The sequence below is a fragment of the Cinclus cinclus genome, chromosome Z, assembly GCF_963662255.1.
Source record: "Cinclus cinclus chromosome Z, bCinCin1.1, whole genome shotgun sequence".
Lineage (NCBI taxonomy): Eukaryota > Metazoa > Chordata > Aves > Passeriformes > Cinclidae > Cinclus > Cinclus cinclus.
Window position 1 is genome coordinate 71,090,994 of NC_085084.1, and position 23,281 is coordinate 71,114,274.

Here is a 23,281-nt window from a genome sequence, read left to right on the forward strand (position 1 = left end):
CCAAATATCTTGTATTTGTAAGAAAAATAGGGGGGTGCAACCACTTTGAGACTATGTTCTCTTTTGTTCTTATTCCATAAAAATATTGCATATTGATGATTTTGGGAAAAAAAAAAAGCATAATAACTTACATGTGGTTAGACAGGAAAGCCCAGAGGAATTAACAAAATCTGATGAAACCCTGAATAATTCCACTTATAATGGTCTACGTCTGGGAGATGCACCCAAGCAAGCTTTATATCAGAGAGAGATAAAACCACAATGTTCCACATTCACCCACAGGTTTAAGAGCACCAGTCTGTCACACTTAGGTTTGGTTGCCTTGTGGGACTCCTCGGAGACTGCTGGGTTACTTACTGTATTGCCATTTCTAAGATGGAAATTTCCTCTTTCCAGGAGCTATCCTTGAGTGTTTATCTGACAAAACAGGCAATTCTTTGCAATAATCTGGAGTCAAAACTTTCTATCCTATTTCATCGTCTTTCTGTGCTTTTTTTGTATATGTCTCCTCATTCTTCATGTAGGAGTATATCACTCCTACATATTTAAGCTTCTTCAGTTGACATCTGTGCTATACAAAATGGAAGGGTTGTGACATACTTGATAGCTAAGTAAGAATGGCCATTTTACCCTTGTGGATTTCATAAACAGTTGCCTTTGGTGGCAAAAAACATTAATTAATCACCAACATAACAATGGAAAAAGAGTTCTCTGACTGAAGTGAAAATGGAGCAATTTCTGTTGCTCAAATCACAACAGCTGTGATCATTCTCAGCTAGGAAATACAGAGGGGAGAGATAGTGAGAGCACTCTCTTAGGTAAAATCTTGGCCCTCCTGGAGTAACAATGAAAAGTATTTATCTCAATCATGGTTTGGCCTTTCCAGAGTCAAAAGAAGTTAAGTGTTTGATTAACCAGTACTCAAAATGCTGTATAAGATCAAATAAAAAATTCTTTGTTCCAGTTTCACTCATAATGCAGCCTCAATTTTATATACATTACTTGTACAGAAACTAGTATTTTCTACTTTCTGAGCAAAATTTTTAAAAAAAAGGTATAGAGAACGTCTGAAAACCATAAATTCAGTGACAAAGTTTGTTATACAAAGACTGACTGTACAATAAGTACCACATGAGAGAAAACAAAGCCAACACCCACCACCTCTATTCCTGTGCACTAAAAAAGTGTAGGAGGGTGTTTTATAGGGCAAAGTATAAAGTGTAGAGACTACATTTAGCTCGATGGCTGTAGCAATGCTGTAGTGAGTTCTAACTGGTTTTGGAGACTGTGAGTCATTTTTAATATTTTCTTGATAATGAGATTAGCTTTTAGACTGGGAACCCTGGTGTCAGCTAGCCTTCAACCAGTACCAGGTCATGGTTCCCTTTCACTGAAAATAGCAAAATCTAGCATTTCAAATAATTGTCAAAAAATTGCTAGTAAAGGAGTAGGTGTTTATTAACTAAAAAAAAAAGAAATTGCTCATGAATGGGACGTCTCTTAGAAAGTGAGAATTTGGAGTATTTAGGGGAAATGAAAAAAAAAAAGCTCTCAACTATTTATGGACAAGACAGTATAGTACAGATGCAAAATGACTGGACTGGAAAGAAATTGTCACATTGGTTCTAGGAATCCATTAGGAGACAGAGGTTAATGAAGTCTTGCTAGCTAATGAGAACTACAGAGGATACTCAGAATCAGAGCATGCAATGTTTGCTTTGTTTCAGATTATTCTAAAAGGCCAAATCACTCTTACACAAATAGAAATAATATCAGAGACTTATTGGATAAATTAAATTATTTCAAGTAATGTGAATGTTAACTCTAGTTCTAGAAAGCTTTGAAAGGCCTGTCCACAGTATTCATCATATTTCCAAAAATGTTTGTGAGTCTGCAGGAATCAATGAAGCTCCAAAAATGGGAAATATTTTGTCTATTTTAAAATTGCACAGAAAAAAAAAATGTAGAATGTTTGGCTGGTCAGCAAAAACAAAAAAAAAAAAAAAAAACACACACACCAAAAAAAAAAAAAAAAAAAAACAAAAAAACAAAAAAACAAAAGTTTGCAAGTTAACCTTGAAGAAATGAGAAGATGAGAAGATAAGAAACAGCCAAGACAGACTTGCCAAGTTCCTGTCAAATTTTCTCCTGGGATGGGTAAGAGATTGTTTAGATGGGGTCGGGGGGAGGTAAACAGAGGTGCTGTCTGTCTTAGCCTCACTAATGATGTTTGTTGACACTGCTTCCAGAGTTATGGTACAACACAAAGTTATCTGCTAACTTCATTTTCAGCTTTGTAGTGCAATGAACCAACATAAACTGGTTGTCAAAATGCTGTGCCTGATCTAATAAATCCTAACAAATATTATCTAGTCACAGATCCCAATGTGGTAAATCCTAATCCAAAAAAAATTATGAGAATGTGGGATTAAAAAAGATGACAATTACTAAGAAAACTACTGAGCTTTATGAAGGAGTCTGTCCTGTGGCTGATACTAAATAGTCATCATGGAGGATGAAAGAAACTGAATTTCAAATTTATGATTAAGTTCAACCTTGAGAGATGTCAGAGAATTCAATATGATCTTGCCAATTCAGAGAAATGGTATAAAAAACCCAATGCAGAGGACAAGGGAGTAACAATGGTTTTGGAGAACAATTAACCAGTGTAGGAATACAGGACATTACACAGCAAATAGCAGACGGCAAGCTCCATAGCAATCAAAAATGTCATGTGAAGGAAAGACTAGTGCCAATTTGAGGTATTTAAAGAGCAATTCCACTTGCTTAAAACTCAAAGTAGTCTTTCCATTGTGATAAAGCCTCAGGAGGAATATGTTCTCAATCATGTGTAAAGATACAGATGAAGGAAAAACCTGGAGGAGTTCTGCAGTGGTAAAGTGACATCTAAAAAAGTGTGATTTGGAAGAAGTGACTGAAAGATCCTAGGACTGTTTAATTTAGGTAAGAGAAGATTTTGGAAAACAGAGTAACAATAATCTGACATCTAGGCTGCTGCTAGGAAGATCAGTAGGAGAAGGAATGCTGCAAGGGATATTTGAGAAAACATTAGGATAAACCTTCTAGTACTAACCACTGTCAATCAGCTGCCTGAAGTTGTAGTACTAGCATCATGGGAGCATTTAAGAACAATTTAGACAAATACCTTTCATGAAAGACCAGGAAAGGACTGAATGTCTTCTTTCACTATCCTTACTCTGAGTGTACAATCACTGTCAGTACATATCTACTCCCTAGAATTTTGACAATAGGTCTTTGAATGGGACAGAGTGTAAAATGGCTGTATCTCTCTGTCACAGGAAAGATCAGACTAAAAAACACGGAGAGAAAGACCCGGATCCAGGGCATCAAGAAGTCAAAATCCCAGGATGTCATGAGTAATCCCAAACAGATGGCACATGGCAGTCACTGCTGTTGGGCAGTCCTTGACAAATACTAATAGACATAAATGGTACAAACTGAGAAGCTGTCATAACATAAGCTAGATAACCTATCGCTGAAACTACCAAGTGGCTTGGTAAAATGTCTCTCCTTCAGAGACAAAGATTGAAAAGTTTACATGCTTTAAATTTTTCCACTAGCTTTTCTACCAAGACGTTCAGAATTTCTTTGCATGAGAAGTCTCCCCAGTTGCAGGTAATACAAGTAGCTCTACCAGCCTCTGGTGTTTCTGACAGTTACATACATATCAAAATTATTAGAATGGGCTGCTAACCTGTGATTACTAGGGAGAAAGGATTTTCAAGAGAGGAATAAAGTGGCTAAGGATAGGATAAATGGATGTCAAATAAATATTTTATTGTTCCTTTTCTTCTTATTTTATTTTGACTACTCTGGTTTACTGCTCCTTTTGAATGTGTCAGAAGCTATATCAAAATAAACACCCCTCCATAGAAAGGTGAGGCTGCAAGAGGTATGTAGGCTGTTTTTATGATAAAAGCTCCCTTACACATTCTAGGATTGTGAAAAAAAGACTAACAATATTCAAGCAAATACATAAATCATGGTCTTCAATAGACAGCCAAGATCTGATGCCAGGATTATAATCAGCATCCAGGCAGGGAAATATAGGAAGTTTTCTTCTTTTAAAGGACAGTGTAGTGACAAAGCTACTTCTTTTTTTTAAAGAGAAAGAACCAGAAAATCAAGAAGATAATTCCTAAGGCTGTTGGGGAAAACAAGCAATCAAAGGCAGTGAATGCAGCAGTTTGAAGGAGGTGACAATGCATAAGAAAATTTAGATCACAGATTAAAACTGTTAATGACACTTAAATCTCCCATCAAATTTAATGGTTTGGAGCTTGGCTTCACTAAATCCTGTAAATCATCAAGTTACACACTTAAATATGCCTAAGACACAGATTTTCTATTTATAAACAGAACTTCTGGTGACTATACACGTTTTATCCACAAAGCAGAAATCATTACAATGCTTTGCATTTGTATTCTGCATTAACAGGAACAGAAAATTTACAGCCTGTGCACGTCTTCCTGATTTTTGCTTTCATATTGGAAAGAAGTCCAGGGCCTCACTTTGCATGGCCCAGCTAGAAGTCAATAAGAGCAGGAGCAAATCTCTAAGCCTTAGAACCCCAGACAGTTACATCACAAACTAAATGTACCACTTGGATTATCTGCTGTTTAAAATAGAGCTCTTTAGTATGCTATCTATATGAATAAAAGCATAAACATTTCAGCTATCAACTCATCAAAACCACTTGAGCAAGCATAAAATATCTTCTTGGCACCAGGTAGACACTCCATCCTCTTAACACGATTTCTCTCTTTCGAACTTACTCTTCAGCCACATGCTAATGGGTTCATCTTAAGATAGCAAAGCCATACATGCTTTTAATATCAGACTTCCTTACATTGGCAAGAACTACAGATTTTTTGCTGACAAGACATTTTTACAACTGTATGAATGGTACATCTTTGTTTAGGGGAGAAAAATGAGGTGAGCAAGAATTCTGAACCACAAATGATGCCATGTGGGTCTAAACCAAGTGCAAGCATTACAGACCACTTTACAAATGCAAATGAAGTAAAGCAAAGAAGAAAATTAAAGCACAGCTCACCCGTGAAAGTGCTTTCTTTGTGTTTTTTTGTCTAAATGGCCTTCATTTTCTGCAATATGGTTTACATTTCCATGCTTGCTTTCTTATTTTATTTTTTACTTTCCAGGTGTACTATTGAGCAGCAGTATCTGAAGGAAACTAACTCTTTTCATTAATATTATTTTTTAAATTTCTACCTATGTCCTTGGGTTTCAAAGGACTAAGCATGGCCTCTAAAACCACAGGTCAAACACTTATGGGGTTGGTCACAGAGTCCACCAAGCAGAGACTGAAGTTCTCACATGACAAATACTTCTGGTGACTGAGTGCATCATGAAGGGGAGCACAAGACTCCTGCTACAAGAGGTCTGTGATGACAAGCTTACAAGGAAAAAAGGATGTCTTCCTTTTTCATCCCTAAGACAAATCAGCATGGGTTTCCTCTGTTCTGGCCATCCACCAGAAAGTCTTGATCCATTACTCTTCCCAGTTCCCTTCACAGGCAAGCACATACAATTTTCAGTCCACTCCAACATTAACATCACCCCTTCAACTGCACTCGTATATACACACATCCTCTTCCCCTTCAACAGAAAGCAGAAAAATTAGAGGCAACTGGGGAGAGCAGATTTCTCCCTAAATCTTTGTTGCTGAAGACAGCAAAAGAGCTTAATGAGTGCCTTGGCCGAGAGCCCCATGCTGGCTTGAGCTGGCTGCTCCTGCGACGACAGCATCAGCACAGTTTTATTCTCAGCTCAGTCAGCACCTCCCCAGCAAAGGACTTCAATCGCACCAGATGCTACATTCACACAGCAAGGGACCACTTTCTTCCTCTCTATTCCTGCAGGTGACATACCAGAGAAGATCAGGGAGAAACACAAGAGAAATCCATGCCTGTCCTAGGCTACTGTAGTCTGATAATTCCTTTTGGATTTGTATCAAATTCCATTTAATGTCATCCATTTCTGTGGTCTCTTTTTTCCCCCCTGCCACCAAGGTCCTCTCAGCTGTCCCACTGACAAGTCGGCCTTTTTCTGATGTCCCCAAACGCCTGTAGGGACACAGTATCAGATAAGCACTGGGATGAGTGACTGGGTTAACTGATAAAGTTGTTAATTAAAGCTCTGTTTTCAGCACTGATGAAAGATTAACTGGGCCAAAATTTAGAGCACAGGGGAAGTTTTACTTTTAACAATATACACTGTTTGGTAAATAAAAGGCTCGAACAATTCCAAGGAAAGTTGTGCCAAGAACTTTGCAAAAACATTTTCCTCCTCAGAGAATTACACAAATGGCGCAATTCACTTTAAAGCTTTGTAGGTTTAGCTTAGCAAGTCTCCTGTAAACACTGAGGCTAATTCACTAAAAACACTATGGACTGAAAGCACAATCATTTTATAATCTTAACCATTCCCAATTACATATTCCTAACATTTCAAATTGGCCAAAAATCAAAATTACTGTAAAACTGGAAGTGGGTTTAAAATTAAATTCTGTCTTCTCTGGTGTAAGGTTAGATATCCAGTTGATGTCAGGACTGTATAAGTAAAATAATGAAATCATATTAGGATGGCAGTGACTACACTAATACTCATATTAAACTACAAAAAGCACCCAATATAAACTGGATGGGTGTCAGGATGAGCTGATTGAGCCTGAACTGAGTCCCTGTGCAGTCTATGGAAAGGCTGCTGCTTTTCTTTCTGGCACTGTCATAATCACCAAACAGTTCATTATTACTGGTTGTATAAAATATTATTAAAAGTCTAACTAACATAAGCAGACATACTCCTGAGGTTTAAAAATGTTCTTCAATTCCCTAAGTGTGTGCACACCTGTTCTGTTACTTCTTCATAATACCCCAGATGGAAAAACATGTAGGTAAATTGTGAAACAGTGTGATGAACTGATGTGGACTGTGATGAGCTGAACTATCTGAAAATAAGCACAGTTTTCTAAGCATGTTTTTGATTTAAATGCTGCAACAGCGATTATTTACTGTGAGGATAATAGAACAGATGGTGAACATTTAGCTGACCAATATTTACTGGTTGCACATGCAGTACATCACGACTTTTATAAGCATTGAGGTAATGACTCTAAATCACAGCTTGTTTTCTTCCTTTTAGGTGGGAACTGTTAATAAATAGAATGGAAAATGAAAGACAATTACCACTTAAGGATTACACTTACGTCTTCATTACCTTGAATTTGATTTATTCAGTTCTCATAACATAAATCTGGGCAGTCAGGGCATGATGAAAACACTCATTTATAGTCAATATTAAGTTTAAAAATGGGTGATGCAAAAAATCTGATTGCATGTTCTGATCTGATCCCAGATCATAAGGACCTGAGAGAAGTGTCGAAAATGGCCCTATCTTTATTGATAAATTGTAAAGGTGCTTTGTTTTGAACTACTCATTTAAGGGCAAGCTTTAATTTTCTGAGGCTGTGCTCTGTTGTTATTATCCCTAGAGATACTAAAACCAAGGTCATAATCTACATCAATACACAGGTTTTTTGACATGTCAGAGTCATCACTGGTAGTGTTATTGCTGCTTTCTAATTACATTTTGAAACAGGTGAACTCATTCCTTCCAGTTTTCCTACAGTAATTGACCTCTTTGTGTTGTATTTTCAAGAACCATTAAGAGATGTTTATATTGCAGCTGTGGTCTGTCTGTGATGAGACAATTTTGGAGAAAAATTAAATGCCACATGTGTGTTTCTTGGTAAAGTGTCTGTTTTATCTTAATGATCTAAAGCTGCTTTGCAACATAGATATCAAGTAATTATTAAAAGGCCTGGCTTGACACCATCACAGATGGAATATCTTCTCTATCCATGGAGCAAATCTGAAACAGCATCACAAATACACTAAACTGAAAACACAAGGCCTATTCCCTAACTTGGTCACCAAACAGAGTGTACCAGGTGGCATTACTGTGTGACCCTTCTTAATTCTCATTCACATTCATGGCAACAATTTTGTATTTCAACAAGTGAGGCTGAATTTTGTATGGTTTTGCCAGTCTTTTTCTTCATAAACACTTATCTCCTAACACAGCTCTGTATTCAAGTTCCAGTTTACTTTTTAAAGGCTTTTTGGTTCCCTTCCTTTCCTTCCAAATTAATTTCTACTTTTATTTGAATATTTTAAATTTTTCTTCTTTAATTTCCAAACTAATTTATTTAGTTTCCAATTTTTTGCCACCTCCTGTTCCACACTGATGCCCACATCTTTTCAACTTTTAATCCTAACATATTTTTTTTACTTAAGATTGCTGTCATCTAAAGAAATCTAAAATAGTTTGAGAAGTAGGAATGTGGAAGTACAAGGTCCATGGAGAATTTTGTTATATGTTTTTACATAGAATGCACAACATTATAGTTTTATGACAGAAAAAGTTAAGCAATTAAATCAATAAAGCAGAAGAAATTATGGAAATTTATAGGTGTGGAGAGAATAGGTATTAAGGCTCTTTAGGTTTCCAAATTCCAAAAGAAAAACTCTAGAATAAGAACTACTGCACAGGATAGTGCAGTATGGTGAAAGAAGGATGAAAAATTAATTACACATACAGAAAGGAAGACCTCCCAACACCTCGAAGGAGTGCCTTCAACCATAGACCTACAAAGAATGGACAACTCATTGGCTCCCATCCACACACAGATAAGCTGATAGCAAAGACAGACTTGAAAATGGCAGAAAATAAGCATACAAAATTCAGAGATCATTCCTCTTGAGAGAGATTCAAATCTTGAAGAATTCAACAAAATCTGTCGTTTCCCTGTCACACTTTCTTCTCACCTTTTTGATCCTGTAATGTTACAGGGCATTTTTAGGGCTGTAAATAAAAGAGATGTAGAGAAGGAATTTTTCTATGAAACCTGTCAGACACATATTATCACAGATGTCTGCTCTCAAGAAACTGGCTTATACTAACCAGGTTGTGGTATGGCTGTCCTTCAGGTAAAAAGTGCACATGGGATTTTCCTCGGCCTTTACACTTCAGTACTAACCCATCTGAAGTTTCAATGCATGGGGTAGGAGTAGCAAACACTGTATGCATTAATATTGCTAGATAAGCCCTGGGGCTGAAAAATAGGATGAGGCCAAGTACTGTAACTTTGAAGTCTTGCTTACACAAAAGCCTGTGGATTACTTAGCATGAACAGCTGTTTTTCCTCGTAACTGTGATACTTACCTGTGTAGGTAAGTATCAGCTTTTGCAATGCCATTTCATACTCCACCTCTTTCCCTCTAGCCAATAGCATGTCCCTGCATCCATCTCTACAATATAGCTTGGACCAAGATATAAACATGATTTCTACCAATATTATGGACTGTACATTACATCACAAATGAACAAGCTGTTGTCAACAGTAGGAACTATCACTACATTTATGGTGACAACTGTATGCATCAAACGGGCAATTAAAACAATTTGCTACTTAAATAAAACAGCTTATTTTCTTTTCCTTGTTTCTTCTCTGAATAACCAGTCAATTTCTAACACATTGGGGTCTTTTTGGAAGTGAATAGGTTGTTTGAAAAAACAGAAGAAAACACTTAATTCTCAATTTTCCCTCATAGCACTGCTCAAAGGAATTGTGAATAAAATCTGGCTTTCACTACCTTCTCAAGAATCTTCCATGCTTTCTAACTGCTCCAAGTAAGTTCCACAGATACCTTCCTGGGTAAGAAAACCATATCATATGGTTCATCTCCTGTCCTTGACATTGTGCTGCCATGGTTTGATACTGTCACTTATGCAATGCTCTGATCTCCTATCTGCTTGATTAGAAGTGCATAGTTCATCTCAGACTGAGCCAATAATCTTACAAGAAATTCTATAAGACCAAATGCAAAGCCAGCTGGCTATATTTTCCAGTTAAGTAATTCAGTTACGCTGTCTAGTAAGAAATTTGGTTCAACACACTACATCACAGAACAGTATCTTTTATGGTGTACCTCACCAGCCACCTGTGATCCTCTACTATCTACAAACCCCGCGCAACAAAGATGTTACATATGGCAAAAAAAGTTCAGCTTCTCTGCTGCCTTCAGCAAGGTTCATAACTTATGAAAATGGTAAAATGCATTCCTGGATCAAATATGCCTTCAAATGCTCTGACAGAGAGATGCTTTGTTGTTTGTGACAGGCTGGCTTTTATCTGTACCTGCAGGGAACACATTAGCCACTTTTCTTCTAGCAATAAGCAAACAGCCAGCCCTCATGCATGGCCTCCAAAGAAAGGTTCTTTGCAGTCTTGTTTGTACTGACAGCTGCTATTTACATACCTTTGAGAATAACTATGAGTCTTGCTCTCCATATAAGTCAATAGGCCTGCAAGACTTCTAAATCAGAGAATAATATTTCTTGCAAATAAGCCTAGAGTATTTAAAATAATCCTAAATAAGACAGCATGATTATTTCTCAGTATAGCAGGAGAATGGATTGACTGGAAAGTTGGATTTCAGTTCATCCAGATGTGTGCAAGAGAATCACTTTTGTTTTCTTACAGCTGTTAAAAAGTTATCCATCTCAGTTTTCACCATGGAAAATTACCAAACTCAGGGCTAGTCATGAATGGCACTAGAGTCAATTTAATAAAGACAAAAATATGTCTGAGACAAAACTGATTTGGAGACAGAAATTATTTATAATGCTCTTTCCCAGTTTCAGCTCTTCTTTCCACTACAGTCCCTTTAAGCTCAAATATCTCTAATCTGGCATGCAGCTAAAAGAGGCCTCTATGGCCTGTTTGAAAAGACCGGAGAAAGAAGATGTGTTCATGTATTAGAACAAAATAACTTGAATAGGTCTCCAGATATGAAATAAGTACTTACATGTCTTCTTTTTCTACCATACGTGGCCAACATTACAGGAGTCTTTTCCCAACTGAGCCGAGAAAAAGGCAGTCTTTCCTGTATGCTCAAATAATTCCCATGTCCCTTCTAGCAGACAACAAACCCCTTAAAGCCAAAAGATAAATGATAGCAAAACAATACTGGGCTATTTTTTTCCCCACTGAAATAACATATTTTACCAAACATTCCTCTGTGAAAGAATAGCAGTGTTTAAAAAGTATAATAATGGCTATGGGGAAAAGATTTTCACCTGTCATCTTCTCCATCACCTTTTTCTCCACCAATCTATTCTAGATTTCCAGCCTTAGCCCATTCATCTCAATTTAGGACAGTTTAATCATTTATTTGCCAATTCTACAGTAGAGTTCTAAAATACCACTGCAAAACAGCATGCTTGGATCATCACAGTAAATTATTCCCATGGTGGCATTTAAAAGTGAAAACTGAAATACCATTTTAAGTGCTTTCCCCCTTTTTTTTCTTTGATGCAAACGTCTTGCTTGGAAACACTGCCAGACTCAGCATTGGGTGGAGTCCTCCATTGAGCAGAGACCAGATCATGGGAGAGGTAACAAAAGAATTCAGTCCCATAATAAATTAAATCCTTGGCCTCTCTTCTCAAAGAGTCAGCAAAGATTTCAGCTAAAGCCAAACATAGTAGCAGTTTTTCTCTGTGATGCAAATCCATCTTCATGATGACCTGGACCAAGACAATATAAGAGGCTTTAAGTCAGCTACAAACTGAACACTTTGAAAGAAAAGAAGTCAAACTGAGATGAAAAAGGTCAATAAAAGAAAGAATTATAATACAGACCATGCAAGTAAAAGCCTGATCTCTGGGGTGCATGAGAACTCATAAGCTTCTCCATTGACTTGGAAAGAACCTGAACATCAAAGTGGGTTAGAAATTGACAAGTACCATTTGTAAATATATCAGGAAGTTGCTAATATGTAAGTGCCACTAAAACAAGTGGGTTATGGGAGAAAAACTTTATGTTGCAGCAGTGTGTCATACTTGCACTGAAATGACCATGTTCTTACTTCTTTAATATACAGACTGAAAATGCAATTCTTCACTGAAGTTCATCCACATTATCCTAGGAATGACTCCTCCTTTGGGAAATGTCATTCTGACATATCATTTACTCATATCCTTGCTTGCTTGAGAAAGCAGTCAAGATCCATTGGTCTCTGATAATCTATTTTTATTGGAAAAGTGGGTTTTCTACCAGTAATTCATTGCTTTGACAAACTGTGTAGAGAAGCCAGTGGAGAGTATGCAAACTACGCCACTCCCAGCTGAAGAATGTGAGCAAAAGAACGACAGAGACCATGATAAAAGTTGATCGTGTGAGTAAAAAGGGCAAACCACTACCACATGCATGATGAAAAGTCAGGAAAAATGTTGTCCAAAACATGACTCCCAGGAGAGATGAGATCACACTAAGCGGGGGAGGAGGGTACGTACAGGATGTTGTTTTGTAACTGTCTAGTGTTTTCCAGAGTAAAAGTGATTGTGGCTTGGCTAAACTCAAGTTTCTCCCCTACCCGCTGCTTTATCCCTAAAGACTAGAAACAAGAGCTCCACCACCAGGTAGGCTCTCTGGAAATGTATCCAAGCAGCATGGTGCTGGGAATGCCTCTTGGCAGCCAAGTCTGTGGCAGACTAAACCTCCCTTTCGAGATGGAACTGACTGCCCAAGAGTTGTAACACTGCCTCACAGCCCTGAAGGAGAGAAACAGACTGGCCAGTATTCAAAACTCAGAAGCCCAGTCAAACTGATTTGGTCATAAAACCTCCACTCTCACAGTAAGGAAAGGACTTCACTGTAACATCCTGCTTCCAAGACAGGTCTGCATTCAAAGAAAGTTAACTGCTCTTTCTCAAAGAACTGACAGGCTAACAATTATGTCACTCTAAGAGTCAGGAGAGTTTGTAATATAATATTTCCAGTACTCCATTATTTCCTAAATTCTTTATTTGTGCTAAACTGCTTTTGTAGGGGCAGAACTTCAGAAGAAATTTTAGTAATTTTCAACTTTTCTGGCAGTAAACTAATCCAAGATGCTTTTAGAGGCCCTTCTCCTTCCTTTCCTAACTTCTCATCTCTCATGTACTATCTGCTCTCCTGGAAATTCTATTTTCTTAATCTCAGGGTTTTAATTTCATTTGCCAGTATTGCTTCTCTTATCTTTTACACTCTTGACTTCACTATGTAATCATTAACATTTTTCCTCTGCATTTAATGTTTTATTCCATGGCTGTATCTCCTTCTTGCTTTACATTACTTTTCCTAGTTCTCTGTTTCATAACGGCTTCAAGTTTGTTCATTTTTGCAGAGTCAGCTTCCTTAAAGGACTCAGCCTCTGTTTCCACTACTGTCAATGATAAGCTCTGGCATTCTGTTCAGAGTACGAGCATTGATACTATTTACTCTTTTATTCTATAGCTCTTGCTTATCCCTTCAAATATTTTATTCTATCTGCTCAACTGCAGTCAACTGCTCTGTCATGCTACTAAACTTTCCTCTTGAACAATGTAGTAGTTTTGTTTCTCTAATTTTTTAGTCTCACTGCTGGCTTAATAATAAGACTAGTTAAGTTCTAAAAAATAAGTCTTGTACCCATTTTTATTAATATTTTGTCATAGTTTAGTCATGGTACTCTCCAGTTTAGTGTTCCCACTGAAACCACACCAAACCATGCAGCACTGCTCACTCTTCCCTCCCCCTCTCTCTTCCTTGAGGCAGGCTGACAGGAAAATTGGTTGCACCAAAGGTAAAGATTACAAACTGAGATAAGAACAATACACTGGAAACAGCAGGGGAATGAGAAAATGAACAGTAACAGTAACAATAACAAAAGAGCACGAGAGGCATTTGATTCTCATGCAAATGCTCACCACTATACCATGAGAACCCAAAATTAGCTGGCCCTCCATACCCTCCATACTGACTTGGAAGGGACCCTCCTCCACCATTCCCAGAAAATGAGGTGAGGTGCTATAGAGTAACCTATGGATCCTGGCCATCCCCCCTTCTGGTTACTGCAAATATTAACCCTGTCCTGGCCAGAATCAGGATGTGGTTCTACATGGCAGTGTTAGACGTGGTTTTTACTTCAGTTAGAAAACCACAGTACAAAATTGAAACAATAATATGTTGAAACAAATTTCACATCGCTTGTTTTATAGTCAAATCCATTACCTTGCCTTGTATGAGAGAAATAACTCTCTGAAACCTCCCTTTTCCCTAATTTTCTAGATTTTCTTATTTCTACACATTCTCTGATAGTATAATGCATTAAAAACACTGTAGGCTTTGTAATTAGGTTTTGGAAGTCTGCAAACTTAGACAGCTACACAGCAGGATTTCATATGTCTGCCTTTCTGTTTCCTATCCTCCCAATCTCCTATAAAGCAAGTATCCACTACTAAAATGCATTTTTCTTGTGAAAACTATTCCATTTTCCTCCATTACTTTTCATCTGCAAAGACTTGCATCTATTTGTGTCTGCATGCCATTTTGTTTCTTCTGTTTGCTATTGATGTAATTTTGGTAATTACCCCATGGGAGAAAGTTGTCATATTATTTTGGTTTACGAACTGGCATAAAGAACCTTCCTGAACAAAGGAGCCTGGGGGAGAAAGTGTCTTGGGTTTTTTTCATAATTTAGTATGTAAAGTTGTTACTATTGAAAAAAATATTCCAAATTTCAATATACTTCCTGTTCCAACTGCTCTACGATTAATTACTTGGGATAATCAGAGCTCTGAGAAAGTTATTTCGTTTTCATGCACAAATATAACTTTTAACGCAGTCATACAGTGCCTATCAATGGTTAAAAGGATATTCTACGTCCAATCAGGTGATCCACACTTTAGGTTCCCAGGAAGGTTTCAGAGGCCCTGCACAGAATATGTGTGAGTCTCACTAAACTCCCAGCACTGACCTAGGGACCAAAGACAGCCTAAGGATGGAACAAAAGTGTCTGGTGTCCTGTGTTCAGCTCTCAAAACTCCACATGGATTGGAATTTAATGTCACTTGGCTGAGGGATCGAGTTCAATGAGGCAACAAGGGCACCAAGCAAGGCAAGATGTTATCCATCTGACTTCCCAAGAGCACAAAAATGGGGCCAAATGCTTTGCTAGCAAGATGGATCTGAAGGCAAATCATCAAGACATACAGAGTGCATGTAAGGACAGTCTGCCTTGAAGAACAGAGTACCTTACACATCATTAGGACCACACCATGCATATAATCACCTGAAGAGGTGGATGAAACAGCACAAAGGGTTCACACAAATATTAACTAATCCTTATGCATTTCTTTTTTGGCTGTGTCTGGACTATTTGCTACAAGAATCCAAAGCGTACAGTTGTCCAACATAAAATACATGTAAAAACCATCACAACTTATCTGCTGATCTGACCTGGTTAGCTGAAGGCAATTTTATAGTGTCGTAATCATAATTTAGATTTATAATGGAATATATTTAGTAGACTGTTCTTTTGAGGACAGTTACAGTAGACAGCTAAGATCAAATATATGATAAGATTTTATGGCCACAACAGAATGCAAAAAAAATACAGGCTGCAACCTCAGAGTCATGCAGTAGTAGACCAAGGTGAATATTTTCCAGACATCCAAGTCAAGGAAGAATGCAACTCCCTTGGTCAGTTAACAGATATACCCAAATTGGAGGAAGGACTGTGCAGGAGCAGTGCATTTTCTCACAACAGAAAGCAGCTTCCAAACCCATTATCAGCTGTGAGCTGTATTTTCAGTTCCCACCAAGGTCATACAGGAGAGTAGTGCCTCTACATGGAGACTTTTAGTCCTTTTCACACTTTGATAGTGAAGGAGAGAGAGACAAGAGTAGCATGTAATTCCTACTTATTGTCTTTTCTCACAAAATGCACAAATAAACTTTCATTATTGGAGAGCCCCTTTATGCCTAATCAACAGAAACCCATTTTTTGTTAATGTAGGAGAAAGAGTGTGCAGGGTCTGAGTGATAAAAGAGCAGCGGACATACTTAGCTGGAAGTTCACACCATAGGCCACCAAAAAAGAGAGTGGCATTGCTGGAGATAAATCAGCATCACACCTCAGAGCCCTTTTCTACACTATGATATATGCCTCAATTAATGTAGTTAACTTTTTAACAGAAGAGAGGACATAGAAAAATTGAATTGTATAGCTAGAAGAGCTATACAATTTTGGTTTTGCTTGTCAAGTTAAGGTGGTTTTTATTTCTGTGGAATTGGCAAGACAGTCTTGCATATAAATGCAAGATTAAAATTTTTACATTCTCTTTTGTAAAAGAAAAATATGTACCAAGAATTAAGCTCAGAGATATTAAAGAGAGATTATTTTCCACTGGGACCTGAAATGACATTATCACTACAAATTTATTAGATTTGGAATTGGCACAAACAAAGATTCCAAACATTTATTATGATGGTCTTAGTAATGTTCATTACCATCTGTTGTAAATAGCTACAAAGAGATACTTTTAACCAGCTAGATGCGCAGAAGATCTGTGGCCTTCAGGCAAAGAGGTCAGTCAATAGGCTACCCCAATTCCTGTCCCAGCTGCCCAGATTTCCAGCACTGCTGTGGCAGCTATCAGTAAGAGCATCAGTACAGCATCATAGCACCCCTTGTTTTCACCATCAGTTTGCAACTCCTGAAGACTTACTTTTCATCCTTCACTGGAAAAAATCCCTAGCAAGAAATGAACCCAGTTGTTCTGCTTACTAATCACATCATCACATAAAGCATGAGAGGGAGCAATATTTGGTAGCAAATTATTTCCAGAGATATGACCAGCAAAGACACTGAAGACAAGGGCCTGCAGTTCTCACTGGCATTGAATCTTTGCTAATCTGCATTTACCTCCTATTGACATTAACAGGTTTTCATCTACAAAACTGGTATTCTGTCATGCTACATGGCCTTTTTAAGTTACATGAGCTGTTGTAGTTTTCTGGGGTCTTGCTTGATAAAAAGAGAGTTTGCAAACAAAATCTGGTTTTGGTCCTTACAACATACTATGCATTTTTCTCTTTCATCTCTGGATTGAAATTTCTAAAGAAATTAAATGAGCAGGGAAAAGCAAATCAGCAGAGCATAAAGTGACCATTGGCATATCAACTGTAATGTGTGCGTTGATGAACCTGTCACTCAGAGATTAGATCAGACATGACTCTCTCATCAAAGGCTTCAAAGTCAAGCCTGAATACTCAACTGACTTTCCCAAGATGGTATTCTCCTACTCTCAAAACAACTATGTCATTTCTGTCTGTGCTGTAGAACCCTCTCATAAAATGCCACATCAAGTATCATTAGTTTGCATTACTGAATCCAACTGCTCCAGCATCAAATTCTGTGGTAAGTTCCAGTGTGGCTGACTTCCTGCCTTGCAGTTTGCTGACAGAGAACATTAAGGCATCTTTTCCATATGTATTAGGACTAGTGTAAATTTATTTATAGTTCCAATGAACTGTCATCCAGAGCAGCCTAAAGGCTTGCAGCATTTGCTGGAGAACTGTATTCCTAAATTAAGGTTATTGCACTAGCACATTGCTTAACATTTTGGATAATCTTTCATCTAAATTCAACATCACTATATTTATTCTACTTACTACACAAGAATTTTGTACAGCTTAATTAATATTTGTAGGTCTTATGGCTTTGATAATGGCTCCTGATAAAATGCAAAGTATTATCACACATATTAAAACTGCTTCACAAATTTACATCTATATCTAACAAGTGTTGGAGCCATCTTAGGGCACTTTTGTTATCTTGTCAAGAGAAACTGGATTGTTTGCTCAACTAGTAATACTACTAGTGTGATGAACCTTTCTTCTCATATGTCATAAAGATTAATGCCATATTTTAAAATGTGGAAATTTTTCTATTTTTTCAGTTCACAGCTTATTTCAGGCATGGCAGTGTTTTTCAGCAGTTAGAATAGAAACTCGTATTTGAAAATTTCTAACCATGTTCTTCTCCAGTTTAGTGGAATTTCACCCTTTTTAGATCCTGCTTTTTACTTCTGTGTTTTAAGTCCTGCACAAAGACAAAGGATGAGGTGTAATGTCCAGGAAAAAATGCAATGGGCTTTAGTTGTTCATGCTGGTGAGATGCTGTCTTGGGCATAGTGACCACGAAATGACAGTTTTTGTTTCTTATCAAAGTAAGAAAGATGATCAACAAAACTTCTACCTTCCAGAGGGCAGCCTTGGTCTGTTCAGGACTCTGCCTTGGAGAGTTGACTGGTAAACAGTCCATAGAAACAAAGGAAGACAAAATACTTTAAGAAGGAAACCTTAAAAGAACATGGAAGCAGGCCATACCTATACACTGAAAGACAAACCGGTGAGGAAGAAGACTAGCCTGCCTGAACAGGGAGTTTTTGCTGGAACTCAGAAGAAAAGAGGTTTATGGCCTTTGGAAGATGGAGCAGGTGACGCAGGAAGTGTACAAGAATGTCATGCCATGCAGAGAGAAAATTAGAAAGGGAAAAGCTCAGTTAAAACTCTATCTGCCACTGCTATGAAGGGCAATAAGAAGGTTTTTTTATAAATACATTGACAACAAAAAAATGGCCAAGGAAAAATCCCCATCATTTATTGGACATGCAGAGGGACACTGTCAGGAAGGGTGAGGAAAAGGCTGAGATATTTAATGCCTTTTTTGCCTCAATCTTTAGTCTTTTTTAATCTTTAGAAAGACTGATGATCCTCAGGGCAACAGGCCTCCTGAGCTGCTGGACAGGTATAGGGAGCAGAATTAATTACCCATAAACCAGGAGGGAGCAGTCAGTAACCTGCTGCATCACTGAAACACCCACAGCTCTAATGAACTGGACAGCATTTGCCTGAGGTTACTGAGGGAGCTGGCAGAAGAGTTTCCTAAGCCACTTTCCATCCTCTATCATGAGTCCTGGCTAACCAGGCAGGTCACAGTTGACTGGAGGTTGGCTATTGTAATGCCCATCCAAAAGAAGGGACAGAAGGATCCAAGGCTATGCAGGCCTTTCATCCCAGCCTCATTGCCAGGGAAGGTTATGGAACACATGATCTGAAGTGCCATAATGCAGCACATATAGAAGAACCAGGGGATCAGGCCTCAGCACAGGTTTAGGATGGGCAGGTGCTGCTTGGCCAACCTGATCTCTTTTGATGACAAGGTGACCCTCCTGGTGGGTGAGGGAAAGGCCATGGATGTTGTCTACCTGGACTTCAGTAAAGCTATTGACACTGTTTCCCATGGCACTCTCTTGGAAAAGCTGGCAGCCCATGGCTTAGACCAATGCACTTTTCACTAGGTTAAAATCTTGTGGGATGGCAGGGCCCAGAGAGAGGTGATAAATTGATACAAATCAAATTAATCACAAATGGTGTTCCCCAGGGCTCAGTGTTGGGACCAGTCCTGTTTAATATCTTCATTGATGATCTAGACAAGGGGATGGGGTGCACCCTCAGTCAGTTTGCAGACAACACCAAGATATGTGGGAGTGTTGATCTGCTGGAGGGCAGGAAGGCTCTGCAGAGGGATGTGGACAGGCTGGATCATGGCTGAGGCCAATGGTGTGAGGTTCAACAAGGCCCAGTGCCGGGTCCTGCCCTTGGGTCACAACAACCCCAGGCAGTGCCACAGGCTGGGACAGAGTGGCTGGAAAGGACCTGGGGGTGCTGGTGACAGCAGCTGAAGAGGAGCCAGGCTGTGCCCAGGTGGCCAAGAAGGCCAATGGCATCCTGGGCTGGATCAGCAATAGTGTGGGCAGCAGAACTAGGTCACAGATTGTCTTATTGTACTAGTGAGAACAAGTACTAGCATACAGAGCAAGAAAGACATTGAGGTGCTGGAGTGAAGGACTGGAGCTGGAGCACGGTCTGGAACACAAGTCCTGAGAGAAGCAGGTGAGGGAGCTGGGGGTGTTTATCTTGTAGAAAAGGAGGCTCAGGGGGATACCTTATCAGTCTCCACAACTGAATGAAAGGTGGGGGTCAGCCTCTTCTCCAGGCAACCAGTGGCAAAACAAGAGGAAATTACTTTATGGTCTACCAAGGGAGATTCAGGTTGGACATCAGGATTAATTTTTTCAGAGAAAGGGTTGTCAGGTATTGGAATGGGCTGCCTTGGGGATATGATGGAGCCACCTCCTCTAGAAGTGTTCAAGCAAAAATTGGACATGACAATTAGTGCTGTCTATGATCATGTCTGTGAAGACACCAGGTTTTGTTCAGTCAAAGGTTGGGCTCAATAATTTCAGGTGTCTTTTTGAACATGCATGATTCTGTGATTGTGGGACAGTATACAATGTTAGCATTGATAGAGTTTTTAAGATTACAGACAGCTTTTATAAAATAAACTGTATCCCCCCAGTGAAATTATTTCCTATTTCAAAGAGCAAGACTAATTGCTGAAGGTGCTTGTCTCCAGCATTGCCCAGATTGTCAGGGATTGAAAGCAGTAATGCAATGCAAATGATTTGTTTTGAACCTGAAAAAGTTCCTAACCATAAAACAAGGAAACAAAAAAATATGTAATGGTCTCTTCTCACAGACCTCAAGGTTGGCCATTTCTGTTATAAGTGATGGGAAAATTTCTTTTCTTACTGAAGAAAGATGAACAACATATGTCACACACATTCACCTCATAATCACAAATAAGATCATTAAAAAGATCATCTTAGCCTCCATGCAGAGTGGAGAAGCACCTAGCAAAGTTAACTGATAGGAGTCAGAAGACTAAGTTTGTGTTTTACCTGTATAAGGGTCAAATGAAGTTGTGAAAACTGGAAAAAACTGCACTGCCAATTCCTAGCAGGAGCTCCATAAAATTCTCAATAGCAAGATTATCCAAAGGCATGTGAAAACACATAATCCAGTGTGTCCATCCAGTGTGGTAGGTGCAGTCAGTAACAATCTTGCTGCTCTATAGACACATTGCAAAAATGCAAACAGGTTCACTTTTTGCACTTTGAGAAAATATTGGAAAATCAACTTACAAACACTGGTTAGCCTTATATGCAACTACTACTGAGTACCATTTGTGGCTTGACAATTAGTATTATTTAATCATAATATAAGAAAATTTTTAGTCATCATTTTTGTTTGGGGAGGATGGTAAGGAGGAGGAAAGGAAAAAGTAAGAAGGTAAGAAGAAAGTAAGGTAACTCTACTTACAGATGTAAAAAATTAAAGGCCCTAAGTTATCCAAACAAAACTGTATGGTTCTTCTCATCTCTTTCATAGTGTTAGCAACTCACAAGTTTTTATCAAGAATATTCCAGTACATTATCATTTTCTCAAAATCACATCTCATTAAGAGTCTTAGTTTATGTCTAACAAGAGGGGCATTCAGCCCTTAGCTTAAATACTCATTTTGTGTGCCAAAGAAATTCATCCTTTCTACAGAATTTCAGCAGACAGAATCTCACTCTCCAGGCCTCCAAAGACACTCCTTCATGGGACAGATATCCTGGAAGACTGTCCTGATGTGGTTAAAAAGAAGCCACAGGTTAGGTGACCTGGGCACAACTTGAAGTTTCTCATGCTGAGGTTTAAAAATGCCTTAATGTCCCTTAAGTCTAAAAGTTCAAAGTCCAAGGGGAAAGCATAGGGCATTTTATGATGCATCAAGTCATGATTTTTAAGTTACTCTCATTATTTTTGAAGTCTGTTTATTTAACATCCAGAAGTACTACATAAGCTCTCGGATAAATATTTCAGCTCTCAAGTATGGCCCATTACATGTCTTTCTTTTTAAATGAAGACTGAGCAATTCCTCTGCTTGATGACATTAATGGCAAGTGAGCAAAAGGCTGTCTAAGAGTATAAAGGGCTGACCACATGCTTCCATGCACTCTCAAAGCCAGAGGGGAATTCAGTGTGTTTGGACGAGCTGCAATGTGTTTGGTGGCTGATGTTTATGGCATGTGCTGTGTTGAGAAACAAAATGTGAGTTAAACACAGAGGAATTTTCTTCTGTAACTTCAGTGTTGATGATGGGGATTTCAACACTGCCATGTGGCTGACCAAAAGTTCTGCTCACAGTGAACATGTGTAAATGCAAACACAGGCATGTCAAGCTTTGCAAAAACCTTGAGCAGGGATTTTGTTTTCTTTTTTAGAAGTCAGTGAACTTACAGGTGCACCTCAAGCACTTCTGAGAGTGCCCCTGCCAGTCCGTTCCTCTCCAGTACCAACATCAGTTTTGTGTGCTTTGCCTGCCTTGGTCACAATGCCCCATAGAACAAGGGCCTGGATTCTCCCCATTTTATAATGTTAAAAATGGACTGTCACAAGGCCATCTGGTATATTCTTTGAAAGGAATTTGGAACATATTGTTTACTGGATGTTAGCAGCTACTTGAAATTGAACTTTTTCTGTGTGTATACATTACCATCCTCCAATCCCACAGGAATTATACACAAATATCCAGTACTAGTGATGGAAAACATGACAGGGTGCATTTGGCAAGGATTTTTCATTTAGAACTGATTTCCCTGCCAGGAGGTTTCAAGGATCATGCAGCATTGTTCATATGGCACCTACCCTCTGCAAGCCATCAATGTGGCTGAAAAAGCTTCCTGATTACATCACTTATTTTAATTTTCATACCATTTAGTAAAAGTTTTCTCTGGTGGGAAAAAGGTAGGATTGTTTGCCTCAGCCCCATTAAACTTTCTCACACAGTTTCTCCTGTCCCTGTTCAAATAGATTTATTTGAAGAACTCAGATGTAATAAGATGAAAAATGGTCCAAAGCAGTGATTTTTGGCCTTTTCCATTTCTGGACCTTCAAAGTTTCTGCAGAAAAGATGGGATACATGTATGATAAACATAAGCTAAGCAAAGCCTTGATTTCATTAACTGTCTTTCACAGACTCCTCATAGAAAAACACTGTCCTAAATCATTAATCACAGAGCTTAACTCATCCAATATTTTTCTCTATAAAGCCAGTAAGTTAGTCCTGTGCAGGATTACTGCTCATGATTTGGCCCATATGGCTTTTGCAGGTAATTATTAACAAAATCTTATCATGGAATAAAGAAAAAGACATCTTCTCTTCACAGACATCTGTCCATATGGCCTCAACCTCAGGAGTACCTCAGAGTCTATAGGTTGTAAATATATGTTATATGTACACGTGTTCTACTCATTTTTAATAGTGGAGAATTAAAGAGCAAAGGAATACCTTTCCATGTATTTTCAGGGACTTAATTCCAAAATAATTAGATGCACACCAGAAATTTTCACTTCACATTGGAGAAAAACTTCACAATACGTGATCTGAAGCAAGA